The following is a 21,467-nucleotide window of genomic DNA, read 5'->3' as shown; positions in this document are numbered from 1 at the left end:
TGATATCTGTTTTAATCATGCATTACACTTTTTCCTATGTTGGATGTTCATGGTTTCCATCACTTTTATATGCTCCTTCAGTTATATTTAAAATTTTGTCATGGAATAGAAGGGATTTTATTATTTCATTTTAAAAACAATTCATGCACCTTTCATTTTGTAGAGCCATTTCTCAGTGTACTTTTATGTCCACTTAAGAAATGAGAATATACCATGATGACAATTAGTAATGCCAAAACAAGAACCCTGGCTATTATCTAGGGTACAAATATACACTTAATTCTTTCATGCTTTATTGGACACAAAGCAAAAGAGTCAGCATGTTTGCCTTCATTGCGTATGGCTGGCTCAGGAGCCAGGGAGGGGACGGTGGCAGCTTCCTTGGCAGGAAAGCTTCACGCCCCAGAGTCCTGTCATATTTAGGGAAGATTATAATGTTCTTTTGGTTGCTGTAGCCCCTCAGATAGGTGTCCTTTCAGTCATCCCACTCCTGTGCTCTGTGGATTGCCTTCTCATCTTCTTCTTTGTCCTTTTCTTCATCTTCCTCTTGCTGAGCCAGTCTAAAAATCGACTGATGTTGTCTTGGCTATTCCCTGGTCTGATAATGCTTCATATTTCTAATACTGCTCCTACCAGTCGCTCTCTGTCACAGCTGCCAGACTTGGATAATCAGCTCCAAATACTTTGGCTTGAGCCTTGTCTCAAGTGAGTATGAAGGGCTTCATTGGAGATGAATGAGAAGTTGATGCCTTTCTTGGAGTATCTTTCTCTCAGGATCTTTATTTTGTGGTCAATGTTCCCAATCTCTCTCTCTCTCTCTCTTCTCTCTCTCTCTCTTGTGTGTGTGTGTGTGTGTGTGTGTGTGTGTGTGTGTGTGTGTGTTTTGAGACAGGGTCTCACTATGCAGTTGAGACTGACCTGGACTCACTATGTAGCCCAGGCTGGTCTTGAACTCACAGCGATCCTCCTGCCTCAGCCTCCCAAGTGCCGGGATTACAGGCATGTGCCACCGTGACCAGCCCAGTCTCTTCTAAACTGATTCCAATCCACCTCCAAAGGTGAAGGAGGTAATATTCACAAAGTTGCTCATAATCTACTTGACCACTTTCCACTGCAGATTTCAGTGCAGGCTACTTATGCTCCACTTCTTTCTTCTGCCTGTATCTCTCTATTTTACTGGAAGTAGTGCCAAATTGGCCACTCCCTTGTTACCAAGGCATTGATGGACTCCTGGGAGCAGCAATTTGCCAGCCCTGGCATCAGTTTCCATAGACTCATTTTACCAGGAAACCTCACAAGTTGGTCCCTAAATTGAGGAGGCCCAACAGCCAGGTGCTCCAGCTGCCATGCCACTCTCACAGATTGAAGGCCTATTTTTTTTTCTTTGTATTGAGTTTATTGGTAAATTTTAGGTATACAGTACAGTTACATTCATTATTGGGATCTTATACCTTTACATGACAGGTCTCTATTTTTTTAATCTGTATTTTCTCTAGAGTCACTAACCATGTCTTTCAGTTTGGCCACCATGCCTGTAGTTATCTGAGAAACTATTTCTGGTTTAATTTTTTTTCTAGAGCCTCATTCATCTGCTTTTTTTGCTTCCCTTGTCATGACTTCAAGAGTCCTGGTTGGTGGGTTTTGAATTGTTCCACCTCATTGCCCCCTTGTTTGTCTTTGGTGAGCGAAAGTTTGGGATGGCATCTTGATTAAATGTCTTCTTATATTCTTTCTTTTGTTTTTAGTTTAATTCCTGGGCTGATGTTTGTGAATTGCTGTGGCAAGTAGCTTTGTTGTTTGTATTTACAATCCTTAGGAAATAACCAGTTATCAGACACCTCTTCCAGGTGTTGTTGGTTTTTGGGTTTTGAATCTGTGGCACAGCCTACCTCCTCAGTTTATTGAGGATGAAAATTTTCTGCCTATTTGTCCTATTTCCTGGTTCTTTGACACTGGCCTATAGCTTTATTTAAGACCCTCAGGCAATCTCAATCTTGACATAGGAGGAAGAACTATCGTTAGTACAACGATGTCTCCTTCATTAAAGTAGTACAATCAACAACAATGATAACATCAAACATGGCCTAGAAAATGACAAACTGTGGTGACTGTTAATTTGGCACCTTTTACCACATGAGCCAGATTTGTCGTTATAATAACAAAATATAAAACAAACCAGAAAAATTGTATACAGTAAATATGCCCTCAGTATGACAATTTTACTCTCAGTGGAGAAAATGTAAAAGAGGCTAAGAGAGGGCTGAAGATTTAGCTCAGTGTTTCTGCTGCCTCTGCCTTGCAGGTGCAAGATCCTGAGTTTGATCCCCAGTACCAAAAAAAATACAAATAAAAATAAAAAAGGAGGCTAAGAGGAAAAAAAAAAGCAATAGAAGAAGAGAAAGATATTAGAAATGAGGCTGCAGAACAAATGAAGATTTCACAAAGTTTGGGAAAATGGTAAAGAAAACAGGAGGGAAAGAGAGAAGGGAGAAATTAAAAACAAATACAGAACAACAAGAAACCAACTAGAAACAATGTTCACACTTATATAGAAAGAAGAATAAACAATGTCAAGAGAAAGAATAGAAGAAAATAAGAGAAAAACAAAGTCCACTTCAAGGTGTGCCTCTGCTGTCACTGGTGTGTAAAGTGCCCAACAGAGTTCAGATCTGTGTTAATTTATCCCAACAAGCCAGATTTAGATTTAAAGGATTATGGATAATCCCACCAAGACTGCACTTTTAAATCTCAAACTCAGGCTTGTTTCAGGCTGTGAGGCTGGAACTCATTTTGTTCCGCCTACGATACCCCGTGTGCCTCCTACCAGCTTGAACTTGGCTTCTGACTTCCTGCTGACTTGAATTTGGTTCTGCGTTACCCTAATGGAGCCAGTCCTCAGATTCTCTCAGTTCCAAGTCCAGTTTAGTCCCCTCCAAAATGGCTCCTAGCCAACCACCCTCTGCTGAGGGATGTGTGAATTCGAACAACTCATCAGCTACTACAGTCTGCCTTGTCCACTGCTCCATTACACTGATGCGTTTTTCTGTGGAGGCCTCTGGGATTGCCCATTGTCACCATGCCTCTGCAGGTTTGAGCTGCCTTTCCCATGCACTGAGTTAGGGCTCAGGGAAAGAGGGCAACTTGCTACCTCCTTTTCTTCATTGAAGTCTCTCTTTCCTCTCTCCTTATGGGCTTCAATTCTAGTTTTGGATCCTTGCTTGATCCTGGGGACCCACTTCTGTCCTTCTGTCCTTCTCCCCCTGACATTGCCATTTCCAGTGTCTGGACACCAAATCTTAGAGAGGCTGTATCCCTGTTGTTCATCACTACACCTTCTGGACACTAAATTTAAAAGACATCTAATTCACAGAGCTTCTATCAGTATAACTAACTCATGAATACCTTAGCTTCTCTCCAGTCTCTGCCTTAATCCCTTTGCTAAGTTACTTTGACTTTGAACAGTGAAAAGGGAAATGGAACAAAGGAGATGCGACTGTGAGCTGTAGCTACAGTATTGTTTTTATTCTTCAGTGACTTGTGAGGCAGACAATTTTCCTTCTAACAGTATAGAGGAGACAATTGATGCTAATAGTGGCAGAATAATTGGAATCAGTTATACACTAAGTAGTGGCAGAGCCAGACTCATTTCCCATGTCTTTGGTCTACAGGCCCAACTACTTTGCACTGTGCCAAGTTGCTTCACCAATTTTTTTTTTTTTTTTTTTTGCCAGTTCTTGAATAACTTTCTGCTCTCCCCCTGGGATATGGGTACTGCTATTGGCCATGTTTTATTATGCCTGTCCAGAACAGGTCTCCCAGTGTTTTTCTAGCAATTAGATGTATGGTGATTCTCTCCTCCTGGCAACTATCCCAGCTACCTTTTCTTGGTCAGTTTTGCCTATACTTAATACCAGTGTGCCACCTACAGAACCAAACTATGGTGATTTCCATGTGCCTTGTTATGTAAATGACATTAATATCAATTCAAAACAGGGCTAGTGGTATATAACATAAAATCTAACTACAGTGGTTTAATCAAAAAGGGGTTTATTTTTCTGATATACCAAGAAATTGCTGGGCCAGAGATTTAGCTCAGTGGTTCTGCCTCCTGCTTCGCAAGCGTAAGGAACTGAATTTGATCCACAGTACCAAAAAACAGACAACAAGAAATTGCCAGGCATGGTGGCATGTGCCTATAATCCCAGCACTTGGGAGGCAGAGATAGGGGATTGAGGCAGTTCAAGGCCAGCCTAAACTACATAGTGAGCTCAAGTCCAGGATGAATTACATAGTGAGACTATGTCTGGAAAAAAATGACCACAAACAAACAAACCAACAAGAAATTTAGAGACAAGTACTTGCTAGAGGTAGTGCAATGATTTCATTGCTAATCTCTTTGAAATTCTCTGGCCTTTCCCTTTCCCATGATGGCAAGATGCCTGCTGTAACTCAAGCTATTGCACCTACATTCAAGGCCAAATTGAAAGGAGAGGGTAAGTGTCAATTGTGTTATTTTCTGTTTATCAAGAAAGTGAAATATTTCCCAGAACATATCATCCTACGCACACCCAGCAGACTGCCTAAAGCCATGTTGAAAAGAGTAGGTCACAAGGCTCACCTCAACTTTAAAAGGCAGAGAAAACACTCAAAAATTAATTAATATAATACATCATCACAAAGGCTAGAGGAGAAAAAAATCACATGATTTTGAACAGATGTAACAAATGTATTTAACAAAATCTAACATCCATTCGTGACAAAGGCCTTAGAAAACTAAGAATAGAAAGAAACTTGCTCAACTGGATAAAAAGCATCATCTACAAAAAACCTACAGTTAATTTTATACACAATTGTGAGAAACTAGAAGCTTTCTTGATAAGATCGTAAACAGGATAAAAACATACGTGTTCTTCACTCCTTTGTAACATTATACTGGAAGCCCTAGCTAATACAATAGGACAAGAAAAGGAAATGAAAGGTATACAAAGCATACAAGTTGAGAATAAAGAAATAACACTATATTTATTTGCATTTGATGCACTTATGTATGTAGAAAATTAGAAAAAAATTAACAACAAAATCCACCTGAAACTAATAAACTATTATTGTAAGTTTGCAGGATCCAAGTTAGTATACAAAAGTCAATTTCTTTTCTATATACCAGCAATGAACCAGTGGTACTTAAAACAGAACTTATGATTTTATTTACACAAGCATCACAAAAATGATATACAGACATTCCTTGATATTCCTTGTTTAATGATTGTTCTGATTTATAACTGAGGAATGCTGCTCAGAGAGACAACCTGTCTTTTTTTTTCTTGGTACCAGGAATCAAACTTAGGGCCTTGAGCTTGCCTAGCAGGTTCTGTGCTGCTGAGCTAAATCTCTGGCCCTGATCTGTATTTTTTTTTTGTACAGTTTTGTGCACTTTGTTTATAGTCCCTCAACATCTTTTTCTTTGGCACAGTACATCTTATTCATACAATACTGTAATTTCTGTGATTGTTCTATACAGTATAGTACTATCATTTTATGTTCTGTTATACATTACAGTATGCATGTAAAAGTTGTGCAATGAAAGCAAAGTCATCAAGTTTCTTTTGCCTTTTCCTTTGTTCTGAATATTGGAATGTACATACTATCATGCAATCCCTCACCAATTAGAAATGGGACTTAGTCCTTAAACAAGAAATGTCTGTACTTTGGTACAAATCTAATACAATGTATAAAAGCAATACATGAAAAACCTATAAAGCTTTAAAAGAAGTGATATTCCTGCTTCAGCCTGTTGAGCGGTGGGACTAGTTATGTGCCATCACACAGGCAATATAATGACTTTTAGAACAACACCTGGCCCATGGAAGAAATAATTGGTAATTTGTATGCCTATAATCCCAGCACTTGAAAAACTGAGGCAGGAGGATGGCTACAAGTTTGAGGCAAGCCTGGGCTCCACTGGGAGTTTAAAGCAGGCCCAGACTACACAGCAAGACTCTGTCTTTAAAAAAAGAAAAATTAAAAGCCCTACAGAAGCCAGGCATGATGGTGCATGATATGGTTTGGGTCTAGATGTACCCCCTCATGTGGTCATAGGATTGATCTAGAGTGTATGGAATTGATTCATGATGCAATACTAGGCTCAAGGGCACTAGGGTTAAGGGTATGAGTGCTACCTGCCCTAAGTAGCCTGAATAAAATAAAAGGCAGAAAGATACTAGTAACTACCTTGTTGCTTTTACCATGCATGCCATATTGTTTCTCCTCTGTGATGCTTGTTTGCTATCCCAGCCTTGGAGCCAGCCTATTACAGAAATCTCCATGAATTATAAGGCAAATAAATCCCTTCCCCTTTAACTTTGGGTATTGGGTATTTTATCCCAGCAATGAGAGAAAAGTAACTAACACAGTACATGCCTATAATCCCAGAATTGGGGAGGCTAAGGCAGGAGGATCCTTGCAAGTTAAAGACCAGCCTGAACTACATAATAGGACCCTGTTAACAGAAACAAGAAAACAAAAACAAGGCCTGGGGATTTAGCTCAGTGGTTCTGGCACCTGCCTCACAAGCACAAGGTCCTGAGTTTAATCCCTGGTACCAAAAACAAAAACAAAAAACAAACAAACAAAAAGGTATTAAAAAAAAAAAAAAGAATACACAGACCCATGGCTCCGTGGAATGCATGGACTCATTTGCTAGACCCCCACTAACTCTACAAAAATGGATTTTGCACCCTGGCCACCACCTCTGAGCCAGCTCTGCACTTTGTTTCCGCAGAAGTGCCAAACAAACAATGAACACGATCTAAAACAAGACCAAAGTGTGAAACAGAAGATTCTGATCAGATTCTACTTAATTTCCCTGGGGACAGTTGGAGATGCTTCATTGTTGTGAATAGTCCTGAAAAGAACAGAGCCACCTGAGTGACTACCAAACAACCAATCTAACTGAGCAAGAGCCCAAAGCCCTGGAGAAGAGAAAAGCCCAGAAGAGTTGGCTGCTTCAGGGAGAGATAACAGATGGGCCAGCAGTGCTGGCCCTAAGAAAAGCACACGATGGTATAAACTCAAAACAGACCAACAAATAATGTGAAGTTTTACCCTGAGAGTAGTTTCCTCACAGCGGGATAGAGTTGGAAAAGAAACTCCAGTGCAGCATCTATCATACTACTAGGGAGAGTTTAATCAGGGACTATTTTGCGAAGGGGCTGATTGTGTGGGACTGAGCCATGGAGCACCTGTACTACAGTTTCTATCTGGAACTGAAGTGTTACCTTACCATAGTGACTGAGTGAGAGACATCCATGGGACACAGACTGGAGAGGTGGTGAGGGTTAGTCACAGATCCCCAAAGATCCCCTGAATCTTTCAAGCTCAGGGCAGGAAAGGACATGGGTTTGGGGAGTCTGGCTTTGAGAGGTGGTTGGATCTGAAGGTGATGACATTGAGTCAAATGATCTGCCTGAGCTATGTACATTGCCCTACTATGTACATTGAGGAGACCAGTGGTCAATTGCTTCCCTACATTTCATCTTGAGTGGGTTCACATCTCAGCTTGGACAGTTGCCACAGAATGGGATTTACAGATGGGGACTTCTCAAAGAGAGAGTCACTACAGAAACCACATGCTATAAAAACAGGCTGAGGAAGGTGATTTACTAAATTCCAAAGACTGTAGGTTCTGTAAAATCTACTCATTTGAAAATAAGTAGTATTTGTTTTTCTCTTTTTTGGTAGTGTTTGGAGTTTTATCTTCCATTTTCTTTTTTCACCCTTTTTTTCAGCTTTAATTGGGTTTATTGGTACATTTTAGGGATACAGTACAGTTACATTCATTGTTGGGATCTTGTACCTCTACATGACAGGTCTTGGTTCTCATTTTTTCCCCTTGTCCCTGCCTTCCCTTTACCCCCTCCTCCCCTCCCCATCTACAAACACTTTATTTCCATCTTTTCATTATCTCACATTTTATTATTACTGTGTTTGATTAGGTTCCTGTCTGTCTCTCCCTCTCTCTTTTTCCCTTCTTCCCTCTTTTTTTGAGACAGGGTCTTGCTATGAAGTTCAGGCTGGGCTTCAATCCACTATGTAGCTCAGGCCAGCTTTATACTCATAGTGATCCTCCTGCCTCAGCTTCCAGAGTGCTGGAATTATAAGTGTGCACCACACGCTTGGCCTCTCTCTCTTTGCTTCCTCTCTGTCTCTTTCACTTTGTCCCCTTAATGTTTTTTCTTTTTAATTTATTTGTTCTAGGTTACTGAGTCTATTTTTTCTTCTTTTCCTTTTGGTACTGGGAATCTAACTCAGGACTTTGCACTTGCAAGGCAGGTGGCAGAACCACTGAGCTAAATCCCCAGTCCTAGTTCACTAAGTTTTTATTTATTTCTCCTTTTTCTTGTTGGTTTTTTTTCCCTGTTACTTTTATGTAATACTAGTCATTTCATTTTACTCCTTCATAGGATCCTTTATTTCAATTTTTTCACCTTCCCATCTTCTATTGCTTACTTTTTCAAATTTTAGCTTTCAAATGTACCCATTCCCTACAATCTCTATCCTTACTAGTAAAACCATCAAGCTTTATGAATCTGCTAACTATATCTTTTTTTATTTTTTATTTTTTGGACCAGGGATGTAACTTGGGTCCTTGTGTTCATGAGGCAGGTGATTGCACCACAGAGCTAAATCCCCAGCCTGACTTAACAGGCTTCTATTGTTAATGTAGGTAAAGTTGTTGATAAAGTATTTACTGAAATCAGTATCTGGTTTGTCTTAGATTTTATACCATAACTATAGATCTTTTCCATTTGCTAGAGGTGTATTATTGGTTCTTTGGGTTTTGTTTTGTTTGTTTTAGACAGAGTCTCCCTCTGTAGTGCAGGGTGGCCTTGAACTCACTATGTATCCCAGGCTGGCCTCAAACTCATGGCAGTCCTCCTGTTTCAGCTTCCCAAATGCTGAGATTATAGGTGTGTGCCACCATGCCCAGTTTCTTTTTTTTTGGTAGCAGGGATCGAACTTGGGTCCTTGAGCTTTCAAGGCAGGCAGTGGAACTGCTGAGCTAAATCTCCGGCCCTCCATGTCCAGTTTCTCATTATTGGTTCTTAGAGTTTGTCAATATCCAATTTGCATTTGACATTGTTGGTCTTGCTGATTTTATTACTTTAGCTGTGGTGACATAGTTATTGCCGTCAATTGTTTTTCTCCGTATGCCAATACCTGGATTCCCTGGGGGTCATAAACAATACTGCAGCTCATTCCTAAAGAACTGGGTAATGAGCTAAATAGGCTGAAACCTCCTCTTTCAAATAAATGGAGGTGGTTGGACTCTAGCACCAGAGAAAAGGCCAATAGCTAGCTATACCCGGAGGACATCTCTGAAAAGGAGACAGTAACTAAAGAGGTCTCCATGATAGCAGCATTATGCACTATAATCAATCTTCACAGAAAATGAACAAACAAAAGATAGAAACATGAGAAAATAGGGCAGGCAGCAAAATGCCTTCAAAAATTCCTAACTCCCCCAAAGCCAATCTAGAGGGCTTTCAGGGGAAAGAATTCAAAAGCCACACAGCCAAAATACCTGAAATGATACAGTGGAGGTAGCAAAACAGATCAATAAGGCATTTGGCAAATTCATTCAAGAGATAATGATCCTAATAAAACAAATGATCAGCAAGTCTAGAGAAGACACTAATAAAAATCTAGTGGAGCTAAAGAAAGAAATGCAAAACATGATTGCCAAGCATAGCAAACCATTGAATTTCATAAAAAAGTTCCAAACAGAAATTCAGAAGATTAAAAATACAGTTGAAAGTATGGACCGCAGAAGCAACCAGTGTGAGGATAGAATATCAGATAGAGAAGACAGGACTGTGGTTGGTGATCACTTAATGAGAGACACCATAAAAACAACTAGAGAATATCAAAAAGATATCTAACAACTGCTAAATGATGCAAAGAAGACTAACCTAAGATTAATTGGAGTTAAGTCGTAAGATAGCCCAAAAGGCATAAAAACCACTTTACAGAAGTAATAACACATTGGCCTGGGATTTAGCTCAGTGGTGACACTGCCTGCCTCGAAAGCACAAGATCCTGAGTTTGATCTCCCATACCAAAAAAAAAAAAAAAAAAAAAAAAAAAAAAAAAAAAAAAAAAAAAAAAAAAAAAAAAAAAAGTAACAGCACAAAACATTCCAAAAAGGGGAGAAGAATTCAACATGTAGTAAGTTAGTCATATAGAATCATGATCAGAAAAGAACTGAGCCAGACATGGTGGCACATGCCTGTAATCCCAGCACTCAGGAAGCTGAAGCAGGAAGATTGCCTCAAGTTTGAGGCCAGCCTGGGCTATACAGTTACTTGAAGACCAGTCTGAACTACATAGTGAGACCTTGTCACAAACAAATAAACAAACAAACACAAAAGACCTATCCTAAGACACATCATAGTCAAAGTATCAGAAATACAACAGAAATACAGAATCTTAAAAGCTGTTAGAAAGAGTAAAAGGCTATGAAGCAGTTTTAAAGGAAAATCTATTAGAATCATAGCAGAATTGTTAACACAATTCTTAAAGTCAAGAGGAGCTTGGAGTAATGTGTTTCAAGCCCTAAAAGATAACAACTTCCAACCAACCCAGATTTAAATATGCTGCAAAACATTCTTTCAAAACTGATGGAAGCCAGGTATGGTGGTGGCTGTAATACTTGACTGTAATGCTGAGCTATTGCTATTGCACTTTGCAACATAAACAGAAAGACTTTTCCTCTAAAATCAGGACAAGACAGGATGTCTACTATCACCACTCCTATTTAACATAGTCCTTGATACATCAGCCAGAGCAAGCAAGCAAGAAACAGAAATAAAAGAGATATATATGAATAGGAAAGAAAAGGGTTAAAGTATCATTTGCAGATGACATGATCCTCTACTTACAAGATCAAAAATACTCCACTAAAAGACTTTTATAATTAATAACCAAATTCAGCAATGTACCAAATACAAAATAAACACAAAAAATCAATAGCATTCCTATATACTAGTAATAAGTTCACTGAGAAAGAAATTTGGAAAACAATATCATTCATACTAGCATCAAGAACCATTACACAGAGTTGTATCTCAGTTCATGAACTTCATTTGTTCTACAATTTTGGAAAAGATGACCACATTTGAGTATGTGTGGGAAGGATGGCCACAATCATGTTTGTCACCTCATGCAGAGTTTGTAAACAAAACAAAATGTTGTCAAATGCTTCTGTTTGTGAACCAAATTGTCTGCAAATGCAAGTGTTTGTGAGCCAAGGTATCTCTGTACTTAGGAATTAACCTAACTAAGGAAGTGAAAACATAATGGGTTTTGTTTACTCTTGCTTTTGGAGTAAGGTTCAATAGAGTTTTCAAGGAGACAGGGTAGATTTAATTCAATCCCAATCAAAATACCAAGAGCATTCCTCATAGATAAAGAGAAAACAACCCAAAGATTCATATTGAACCAGAAAAGACACAAATAACAAAAGCAATTATGGATAATAATAGCAAAGCAGGAGGCATCACAATCCTAGATTTGAAGTTATATTACAAAGCTACAATGATAAGATCATTATGGTATTGGCACAAACACAGATATGTGGAGCAATGGAACAGGATAAAAACAGCAGAAACAATCATAGACACATTCAATTATGTGATCTCCAACAAAAGGGCCAAAAACATACACTGCAGGAAAGATAGTCTCTTTAATAAGTGGTGCTGGAAAAATTGGATATTCACATGCAGATTACCTATATTTCACCATATACTAAACTAAAATAAAAATAGGTCAAAGATCTAAATGTTAAAATAGAAACACTTAATATGCTGGGGGATAAAACAGGTAAAACTCTTGAAAACGTAAGTGTAGGCAAGGACTTTTTAAACAGAACCCCAATGGCACATGAAATAATACCAAGAATCAACAAATGGAATCATATCAAATAAAAAACTTCTACACATCAAAGGAAACAGACAACAGAATGAAGAGATGACCTACAGGATGGGAAAAAGTTTTTTGCCAGCTATTCCTCAGAGAACTGACATTCAGAATACACGAAGAACAAGAGAGAGGGTTGTGTATGCGGGGGAGAGGACCAAGGTATCCAAAATGCATAGACACTTCTGAGAAGAAAAAGTACAGATAGCAAATAAAGACATGAAAAAATGTTAAATATCACTGGCCATTCAAGAAATGCTAGTTAGAACAACACTGAGATTCCATCTTACTCCAGAGATAATGGCTATCATCAAGAAATCAAACAATAACAAATTCTGGCAAGGTTTCAGGGAAATAGAAATCCATCTACACTGTTGGTAGGAATGTAAACCAGCACAGCCCTATGGACATCAGTATGGAGATTCCTTAGATAACTAAAAGTAAAAATTCCATTTGATGTAGCTATCTTCCTTCTAGGTATTTTCCCAAAAAGAGTTAAAGTCATCATATTATGGTAATACATGTACACTCATATTATTACATTTTATGACTTTATGTTGTGCCATCACTCCAGTTTCTAAATAAGCTTCCTAGATTTAATGAACTGTATATTTAAGATTTTGGTTCACAATAATTCCTCAAAAAACACTACAACATTAATACAATCACAATATTTACCAGATTATTCTGTTCAGCACAAAGGGGCAATTTAATCTGATGGTATATATTAAAGGTTCATAGTTTGACATAGACCGTATTGGTAGAAATAAATGTATAAAGTACACAAGATAATAGAATAATATTATATAAAATCATTAATAAATGTGACCTCAGAGAGGTGAGTACATTTCCTAATTGTATAGTAAAACAAACAAACAAACAAAACAACAAAAAAGAATCATTAAGATCGTATAGTTAGAGGTCAAAGTATGTAATTAGGTCAAAGCTCACTACTAGTTACCATTTATATAACTCTTTGTAGTAGGAGAGTTGTTAGTAAGTTTTCTGTGCTTGTAACATGAGATGTTTACTATTTATATGTTTTGGGGGTTGCTTGTTTGTTTGCCTATTTGTCTTCGGATACAGTTTTGGAACAACCTCAGATTCACAGCAAAATTGATCAGAAAGTATACACAGTTCCCACATGTTCCCTGCCACCTCCAGTTTTTAAAATTATTTTTCACAGCATCCTTAGAAAATACAGCCTTTTATACTCCTTATGATATTTTTGGTAAAACCATAACACAAAATTTTAGTAATTTAGATGAAATGAACGTTGAAGATCAAGTTGGTATTTCCTAAGTTGTACAGTGGAGATCACCTCACAGATTAGATAATAGTCTACCTCACCCATACTTTATCAGTTTAGTGTTCTTTAAATTGATTCACCTTTTTTATATACATACATTCTTTTTAAAAAGTAACTTTGCTTACCCCATTCTTAGGAAGCAACTTTAAAAACAGATTCAGATATTATTGCAATTAAAAGTAAGTTTATGCAAGTGTACCATTGCAAATCAATTCATAGAAGTATGTCTGTCACAGTGTGGGAATAATGTGACTCAGCATTTCCAGCAGTTTTTCTGCTACAATACTAGTGACTGGTGGTACTGCAAAAAAAGGCACTTTCTTATGGTTATAGACAGTCATCTGAAAGCCTTTGACCAGGCACAACGTGGGTAAGGCCCAATCCCTCTGTATTCTGTTTGACACTTCACTCCCTGCAACGCTTATCTTGACACCTCATTTATAGACAAAGCAACTTTTCTGTTGCTGAAAGGAAATATCTGAGACTGGGTGTCTTATACAGAATAGAGGTTTAGGGCTGGAGATTTAGTTTAGTGGTGCCACGAGCACAACTGCCTCATAAGCATCAAGGTCCTGAGTTCGATCCCCAGTACCAGGAGGAAAAAAAAAGGTATTACAAAATAGAGATTTATTTTCCTTACAGTTCTAGACACTGGCAATTCCAAAGTATAGTGCCAACATCTTTTTGGCTCCTAGTGAGGGCCTTGTGCTGTGTCTAAAAAAAAAGCAGGGACAAATAAGCAAAATATGCTTTATAAATCCACTCCTGCTCTTGCAGTAACCAATCGAGTCCCCAAAAGAGAACTCATTCATTCCAGAAACAATCCCATAAGAATGGCATTAATATCCAAACACATCTTAAAGTTTCCATCACCTCTCAACACTGTTACATTGGGAACCAGATTTCAACATGATTTTTGGAGGAGATAAATGATACCTATACCATTACTTAGCAGGAAGCTAGCAAGTCTGAGTATGTCTGCCCAATTCATGCAGCCAGGTCCCTTCCCTCCACCTCGGTCCTCTTTGTGGTTTTACCATAGGACTCTCCAATGCTGAAACCAAGATAACCAAATACAGTCATGTGTCATAAAATGATGGTGACACATTCTGAAAAGTGTGTCATTAGGCAGTTTTACCTGTTAGTGAACAACATAGAGTGCACTTATGCAAACTAAGGTGCTTAGAATGTCACGAGGTGATTTAATTGTATGGAATCAAGACCAAAACATTGTCATGTGTCACATACTCTGCTAGGTTCACGGAGAAGACCATTAAAACTTAAGAGCTGGAATTCTCTTTTGCAAATGAACAACAATGTAAAAACAAAAACAAACAAACAAACCAGTCTGAGCCTTGTTTTAAACATCTACCCCTATGACAGCAAGAATGTTGGACAGTGTCTTCCAGGTTCAGAGTCATCCATAGATGATGTGGTAGTCTACCGACTCACCTTTGAGAAAGTTTCTGCAAGGCTGACTGACCTTTTAAAAAAAACCTTTCTAGGGCTGGGGATTTAGCTCAGTGGTTTGGTGGCCTGCCTTGTAAGCACAAGGACCTGAGTTCAATCCCTGGTACCCCCTCAAAAAATAAATAAATTAAAAAAAACTTTCTAACACTTGTTAGTGTACTTTAATTTTATTTATTTATTGTGTGTGTGTGTGTGTGTGTGTGTGTGTGTGTGTGGGTGTGGGTGGGTGCTGGGTATTGAACCTGGAGTCTCACACCTGCTAAGCAAGGGCTATAACTCTAGGCTACACCTTTAACCCCTGCTAATTTACTTTTAAAAAGTAAAGCAAGAAGAGGTATCAGCTTCAAGACATTTCTCAGGTATTTTATTAAGTTAGTTATTAATTAATGTTTTTAAATTACATATATGCTTTATGGTTGCTTTTTATTAGTAATAGGCAATTTAAAAAGTTGTATTTGTAGCACGTACATACATTTTATCAATTAAATAAACATACGGTAAAAATAAATTATCTATTTAAGTAGACAAAATTCTGAAGTGAATAATAGGCAAAATATGAAAACTGTATGAATGACTGAAGCTTGTGAAATGCTGGAAAAATTTTTTAAATGAAATATATTGATTTTTATTAAGTGTCAAATTCTCTTCTAGGTATTGGGCATTTGTGATAAAAAGAGGAAAAGTTGACAATTAAGACTCAAATGAACCATCAGTACTTTTCCTTTCTGAAGAGGTATCATAATTCGCATGAGTGGGGAAATAAATCTCGGCTCATTTCCACAGAGATTTCTGAGAGAAAGAAGAAAATAGAAAGGAAAACTTCGATCACTTAGGCAACATTTCTGTGCTGCTAGAGAGACAGAAAGGATGCAAAACCGACCATTGCTGAGCAGAGCGTGCCCATGGCTCTGGATGTGGAACAGTAGCAGAGAAGTCAATTGGGGGAAGGAAGATTACTTGCTTTTTCACTTAATGGGAAGAGGTAGGTGGAAGGAGCTCCAGCAAATGGGCAGCAAAGAGGAAGAGATGTGGTTGCATCTTTCTGTTACTTCACCTTTAGAAATACTACGCACAAACTTTCTGTTTGCTTTTGTTTATCAGGATGGAGAACAGATGTGGGAGAGGGGCGGCTAGAGAATGAAGAATGCCTGTCATCTCTCCTTCATGTATAAATTGTAAACAGATTTATTGATTATTGGTATCTGTATGGTACAAGCTGCAAGAGCCAGGCACTGGGGACAATGGAGGGCGGAGAGACACGGTCCCAACACCACAACCTGCAGTCACACAGAGGAATACGCATATGAATAAAATACTTGCGGTATGATAAACGCCACGCAAAAATATCCTAGTATCAGAGAGCTTCATCTGCCCTCCTTATTCTTCCTGCCTGGCTCTTCAAACACGGCGTTGGCTGCAGTAATCAGATCCAGTGCAGGCTTGCAGAACCTTCACGTAAGTTTAATCTGAAGCCCAGGCTGTTGGTGTCCAGGCTCCTGATTTCATGGTGTGGTATGACTTTGGGAATTCACTAGATATTCACGCAGGACTGTTCAAGTCGTGTATCATAAAGCTTCTCAGAAGATCCTAGGGGTTGGAACACCCATCACTCATAGCGGTGATCAATGCAGTAATGCAACCTTCCATCGCCTCTCTCACTCTCTGAGTCACTTCCACCCACCGGATACACTGGAGCTGGCAAGGACTCATTGATAATTTACAGGGATTGCACTATTTGGTGGCTGTGGCCAGGCAGCATTTAAAATAACATTATATAACCTTAAAGTTAAATTAAAAGCAAAGTAATAGTCAAGAATAATCACTTCTTAATTTTTTTACTCCATTTTACCCTATCTGTGCTCCTGCGATTATTTGGATCCGTTTCGTCTATCTTGTTGAAATTCTCCCTAAGGAGAGCTCTGCTGCAGTCTCTCTCCAAGTGCACATGCAGTAACATCATGTTAGTAGCCTGATATTATCCATGATGGAAATGCTTACATCACAGAAATAGATAAAAACTACAAGTTGGGATTTAGTTATTTTCTTGATGGTCTAGACTTCAGAAAATGATAATAATAACTTAGAGGTATGTTATATCTGTAGCACTTATATTGTAAACAGCACAATAAGTGTGTTCCAAACTGTTACTTGATTCAGAGAAAACAACATGACTGATGAGTGAGTAAAGTCAACACAAGATCCTTATTTCACTTTCATTTTAGTTGTTAGTGTAAGTGAATCATCCTTTTTATTGCAACTCTACTTGTTTGTCAGTCACAAACAGGATGGCTATGAATATAAGACATCTGAGAAAATCAGTCAGCTTTATAGGATTACCCACTGTACAATTTATCATCATTTGGAAATTATGCTCCATACATAGTTTATGTCAGTAAAGTCTATAATAAGCATTTGAAAGCGTACATACATGCATATGCTTGTCTCAGGGAGAACACTATTCAATATTCATTGGTATTTCACTGTTCCTTATTAATAGAAGCCTTCATTTCAAATTGTGTTTTAGGCCTACTATAATCAGGTATGGCTTTAGAAAGCAGACACGCCAAATAAGAATTTGGAGCTAGGTCGCTCACCAGTATAAGCCTTGGTATGCAAGGTTACTAAGACTTTTACTTGTAGTGACTGGAATGAAATGAAAATGGAAGACCATGCTTTGGGTTCTGTGGTAAGTGAGAACAGTATGGGATACCTGTAAGGATGGTAGAGCTTCCAAATCTTAGTTCTATTCATTTCCTACAGCTCTATAGAAGCCCAGATGTGAAAGTGTTCAAACACCAGCAGCCTCAATTCTTTTCAAGGAACCACTACATTTAAAAAAAATATGTCATTTACAGAATTTTAAATTTTATACAGCATTGAACTAACAGTCAAACTTCTTTAAAAACAAAAAACTTCTTTCAATCACATGTCTCTACAGGAATGATAGATAGATGGCAAAGGGCTCTGAGGTGCATTTCATAAGATTCCCAGGAGGTCCTGGATGAGAAAACAACTAGTAGCCCAAAGCAGAAGTCAAGTCAGTATCGCAGGCCTGCACTGGCTCACCTATCCTCCCTCTTTATTCCCTTGTTCTCATTCCTGCTATCTACTCATACAAAAGCTTTTGTCTCAGGTTCTCCTTTGGAGGGAATTTGAGCTAAATCAGGAATGGGTCTTACTGTAATTGGAAAGGAGAGATATGTACACGCAAACATGAAAGGTCAGATGAGAGAGGCTGAGGGGATAAAGAAAGTGTTAACGTAAAGGGATGAGTTTGTATGAAAGTCTGGAAGTGGAGAAATGCTTACCCTCCTCTACTTTTGGAAAGAAGACCTTTGAGGCTGAAATAGAGAAAGAAACAAATGGAGACAGTGGCAGTGGAAAAAGCTGGAGAGTGGACAGGACTTTATATTTCCTTATCACTAGACTTCTCTTTGTCACTAAAAGAAACCTTGCTACCTCAGCCATGAAGTGACACCACTTTTCTCTCTTATTTCTTCTTGCAATGTCCTTAAAATTAGGGTTGTGATGAGACCAAAACAGTGGAATGAAAAGAAATCTCATATTTTGGCTTTGCCACTTAATGAATTACTTTGGGAAAATTAGAAATCTCTAAAGGGATGCGACGACAACATGCAATAGCAGCATATGTATAAGTCCTCTGTGGAAAATGCATGATATCACTGTCATCACTACCAACCAACAAGCATGAGAACTCATGAGCATAGTCAGTGTTTTACAGATAAATGAAGTAAGAGCTAGAAGCATCGTTAATGGCAAGAAACAGAACCAAAAGGAACAGAGAGTCTCATGAAACCACACCTTCGCTCACAGCAAAATCAGAGAATCAATGACACGGTTTGGAAATAGCTGTTCATGATTAAACATCTTCCCAGAGCCAAAGGAACCCAGGCCAAAGCCACATGAAGGGAAGTCTGTCTTCATATTGATAAAGCCAGAACAGGCAACAAAACAAGAATTTTCCTCCAGAGAATTAATTATCTGCCTGCTGTCAGTAGAAATGGGATTTTTTAAAAAATTCAGCAGTTGTAAAGCAGTTCCTACCTACACAGTAAGTATTTTGCAATGGTAGTTATGATGTCTAGCATGTACAGCATGGAGGTGTCACTTCACTGTTAAAAGCCAGTTTTTCCAGCTCGTATTTCAATAGCAGAAATTAATTTGGCTGAAATTTATGCCAATGGCACTCCTGGAAGAAGTGGGTAGTAAAACTCCAACTCTTCCTCTTTCTTTCCTCTTTCTTTGCTCTCTGGTTTATAATGTGAGGAGTTATGTTCTACCACATTCTCCCAACATGATGCCCTGATTCACCATGGGCCCAAAACAATGGGGTCAGCTGATTATGAGTCAGAACCTTCACAACTGTAACCTAAAAATACCTCTCTATAAGTTTATTAATCTCAGGTATTCCAATAAGCTGACTAACACAGGGCATATAGCCACAGTAGATTTTTGTGTGTTCATTTTGTATACTGCAACTTTATTAGTTCTAACATTTAATAAATGCGAATAACAAAGAATTTTTCTTCTTCCTTTCCAATTTGGAAAACATTTGTTATTCTTTCCCATTGCTCTAGCTAGAACTGCCAGCACTGTGTTGAATGGAAATAGTGATTTTGGACATTGTTCCTGATCTTAGAGAAAATTTCAACTTTCCACAAGTATGTTAGCTGAGGGGCCTTTCATATATGACCTTCATTAAGTTGAGGTTCTTTCTTCTATTCCTAGTTTGAGCATTTTTATCATGGAGTGGTTAATTTTGTCTAATGGTTTTTCTGTATCTATTGAGATAATTATGTGATTTGTATCCTTTATTCTGTTAATGTAGTGCATCGCATTTATTTTAATTTGGTAATCCATCCTTTCATCCCAGGGATAAATCCTATTTGGTCATGGTGTGTGGATTTGGTTTGTACGTATTTTGTTGAGAATTTTTGCATCTCTATTCTCAAGATACAGGCCTGCAATTTTTTTCTTATGGTATATTTGTTTGTGTTTTGAGACATGGTCTCACTGTATAGCCCAGGCTGGCCTCCATCTTGAGATCCTCTTGCCTCAGCCTCCAGAATGCTAGGATTATAGGCATGTGCCACCATGCCAGCTCTTGCAGTGTCTTTGGAAGGCTTTGGCATCAGAGTGATAACACTGGCCTCATGAAATAAGTTTGGAAATGTTTCCTCTTATTTAATATTTTAGAAGAATTTGAGAAGGATTGGCATTAATTCTTTTTTCAGTGTTTGGCAGTTTACCAGTTAAGCCATCTAGTCCTGGTTGGGAGGTTTTCGATTATTAGATCAATCTTAATATTAAGTAAATGTTTGTTCAGGCTTTCTATGTCCTCATGGGTTACTCTTGGCTTCTTCACATAGAGCTTTCAAGATTCATTTCAGGATTCACTAAGAACCCCTGGTGAAATGCAGTTCCCCTGTGCTTTTCTTTATATTGTTCTGATATTATCTGCTTATTTGTTTCCCCCTTCTCCAAAGCAAAGATGGTCTTCACAAAAACCATCTTTCCTCACATGAACACAACTTGGCACTTAGAAAGTGGCCAATAAGTAAATGTGGAACCCTACTGAATTAACTATTCAGGAGTCCTTGTCCCCCCACCAAATTCCTGAGAAATTTCAGCAAAACAAGCAACACAAAAAGCTAGGCATGCTCTGAACAAAACATTTATTCAGCATTAGACTGTGTTGGTGGGATTGGGCACCCTAGGAAATGTAATTACTACACCATGAGCTGTGCTGCACACTATGGTAGTCATTAGTCACATGTGGATATTAAAGTTTATATTAAAATTAAATTTAAATAAAATTTAAGATTTAGCTTCTCAGTCACTCTGGCTACATTTCCAGTGCTCCCTAGTCACATGTGGCTAGTGCTATTCTGTAGACCACTGAGAATGAATCTCAATGCAGAATATTCTTTTAGGCAAAAAGTAATCTAGACAATTATATATAAAAACCACCTTTCAATAACTAATTGGAAAATAATTCAAATTTTGTTTGTTTGTTCTAATAATTCAAATTTATTTCATAACCCTAATAACCAATATTGCTTTTCCAAAAGTATTTTAGACACTCAGGTTCTGATTTTATAAACAGCCCAGGTGCTGAAGTTAGTTTTATTTTACTTTTTGAAATAGAGTCTTACTTTGTAGTTCAGGCTGCCCTTGAACTCTCTATGGCCACAAACTCGTGGTGATCTTTCTGCACGAGCCTCCCAAGATTATACATGTGTGCCACCACTCCCAGCTGAAGTTACTTTTAGAAAGTAATATAAAGTTCAAAGGATTATGTTTATAAAACATGGAACCAAGATAATTGTGAGACAAATTTGAACTGCTTCTGGGCTGGAAGATTTGATTACTTAACTATACTTTCACAACTAAGTATCCTTAAAGGTACTCATCCGCATCTTTATTGCCAAAATCTAAAAACTGAAACCCCATAAACTCACACAATCCAAATTCTATGAATTCCTTAAAGCTCCTGATAAAAGAACATACTTAAATACATGTCCACTCAATGAAAAACTTATTTAGAAGCAATTCTAACTCTTATATCCAGAAGTCTTTTAGAATTAAATAAAAGGAGGTTTGGGGCTGGGGATTTAGCTCAATAGTTCCGCCACCTGCCTTGCAAATGCAAGGTCCCGAGTTTGATCCCTGGTACCAAAAAAAAAAAAAAAAA

General features: G+C 38.1%; 1 pseudogene; it reads right to left on the bottom strand.

The window, feature by feature from the left end:
- Positions 1 to 292: 292 nt before the first annotated feature.
- Positions 293 to 21,467, bottom strand: part of LOC104874382 — a 38,119-nt pseudogene continuing 16,944 nt past the window's right edge.

Source organism: Fukomys damarensis, unplaced genomic scaffold (assembly GCF_012274545.1).
Source record: "Fukomys damarensis isolate Sample0158 unplaced genomic scaffold, DMR_v1.0_HiC HiC_scaffold_29, whole genome shotgun sequence".
In the NCBI taxonomy this organism is placed as follows: Eukaryota; Metazoa; Chordata; class Mammalia; order Rodentia; family Bathyergidae; genus Fukomys; species Fukomys damarensis.
Note: the sequence above shows the minus strand (reverse complement) of the source record. Positions and strands in the feature narration are given on the sequence as shown.